The following is a 2,500-nucleotide window of genomic DNA, read 5'->3' as shown; positions in this document are numbered from 1 at the left end:
GTCGTCCATGACTTCCTTACGGCACAAAAACGGACATGCACCTTCAGAGTTCAGGCTAAACCAGTTCAACGGTATTGTTGTTCCTCACGCGGGCTTGCGGCCAAGAATGCTAGTACATGTACTAGTAGTAGTAATCACTTGAAGAACGACTTTCAGAATACACATACACACACACACACACACACACACCATTGGACCGTTGGACCATTGGACGCCCATCGCCGAAGGCGATGAGAGCGATGCTACAGCAGAAGCCATAGCAGCTTGTGCACACACACACACACACACACACACATACATACACACACACACACACACGTACACACACACACACACCACACACACACATACACACACACACACACACACACACACACACACACACACACACACCACATACACACACACACACACACGTACACCGGCACACACACCGGCACACACACGCACACACTGCATGTGAGACCTCTGGTTGTCACCGGAGTCGTGGCCAACCTAACCTTATTACTAGTCCTGGGTTTGGGGAACGACTACCTAGACTAATAATACTTAATAGTACTATAGTACTAGCTCTCACAGATTCCCAGCTCATTCACGTGATGGGGTGACCATGGTGGGGTTTGTGCTTCATTTGGACTTGGAGACACTTTTAGGCCTGGTACGCATGGTATCCGGTGTACTGTAAGACATGTACTGTATATTTCTCTGTCCACCCTGCACTCACTCGTTGCGCACACATCCGCACACTCACTCATACGTGTACACCACTATTGAACACGTGAACACTGCCAGTGGGGGCCACCACAGCCCCAACTTATTGTCTTTGCACACAATTCCGCGGTCATGACTATACAGAACCATTGCCTACAGTCCATTCATAAAAAGATGGGCTCTGGCTCTGGCGAGCTCCCGTATTTGGCGATTTTTCGTGATTTCATCGTACACAGTGCAGTGCTGCGAAATTTGAAATTTGAAAAAGGGTCCAAAAAGGGTACCTGAACTGGGGTTCGAACCGCACAATGCACTGTTGCAGACGGGGTCAAACGGCCTGGATTTTTATGGTTTTTCCCAATTCAATGCTTTGGGGGCAAAACCTGGCCGAAATCCTATTCTTGTTATGGCTTGCTTTTTGGAGAAAAAAACTTCAGAAACATAATTGGAAGAGGATTCCATAGAGGATTGCAGAAAAAAATTCTAAAAAAAACTCAACGTTTGACCCATTTATGACCAAAAGCTAGAAGTTCATTTTTTTCTGAATGGACTGTAGTCTAACCAAAAACTCCAGCTACGTACAACCAGAAAACCACGCCCGACCATTATGCATCCGCACACTCTAGAATAATCAAATCACTAGAATAATCAAAGCGATGATGTATGAAATTACATGATGATTACTGGGGTGGGTGGGTGGGCACTCTCACTCAACTCTCCGCACAAAGACAAAAGAGGCCGACCCTGCACTCGTCACCTCCTTTTATCCCACACCGTGCTCCCTCGTACCCGTTCCCGGGTGGACAGAGAACACTACTTCTCTGCTAATTCTTATACTGTGACGTCAACCGCAGAGAAGTGACATATAACGAGGAAGCAAATCTAACGTTTTAACGGATGACATTTCTTCGTTATAATAAGTTCCGTTGAGGCCGTACTGCTTCATATACATGTATGCTGTGTGTGGATATGGCAGAATACTGCAAGATCGTTAACATATCTTCTCGTTAACCTATGAATTTTGGACAATCGTTAAATTTGCGACTCGTTATAATAACATGTCTTAGAGTAGTGCACGTCCATGCAGCTGGAAGACCGCACGTTTGCTCGGAAGGATAGCGACAGGTTTTTTCTGACAGGTTTTAATCAATGGTGCCACAAAAGTACATGTAACTAGCTTTGTGCAGTGTCAACACGGCCACAATCAACATCTTCACAGCCTGGCAAAAACAAAACTTCTTTTCGAAGCTGTGCATTCGAATATTCCGTGCCGCCGCAGTGTAGATAATTGTGCAGAGAGCTTCGTTCAAACAAAGCGCTTTCTCCTCATTGGCACCGTGCAGACTGCCCTGTTCATTTTGTCCGTATTTTTTTCATCAGAGAAGGATAATACATTGCTGTAACCTGTAAGATATGCTTGAAGGGGGAGAGTGAGGTGCTCTGGGGTTAGACGGCGAGAAAGTAAATGTGTAAACGAAGTCGACTGCAATCATGTATTATATGTGGAAGGAGTAAAGTCTGAATACGAAAAGCATGCTGGACGGGCACGTACATGTACACTTATAAACACCGTCAATACAATCATAAAATTAATGTGAATCCCTTTGCATACGCAGGGAAGAGAAATGGAAAGAGAGAGAGAGAGAGAGTGTGTGTGTGTGTGTGTGTGAATATGTGTGCGTGTGTTTGTTTGTATGTGTGTATGTATGTGTGTATGTGTGTGTGTGTTTGTGTGTATATGTGTGTATATGTGTGTAAGTACGTGGGGGTGGGGTGAGAGAGAGAGAGA

Source organism: Sycon ciliatum, chromosome 1, assembly GCF_964019385.1.
Source record: "Sycon ciliatum chromosome 1, ocSycCili1.1, whole genome shotgun sequence".
Classification (NCBI taxonomy): Eukaryota; Metazoa; Porifera; class Calcarea; order Leucosolenida; family Sycettidae; genus Sycon; species Sycon ciliatum.
Note: the sequence above shows the minus strand (reverse complement) of the source record.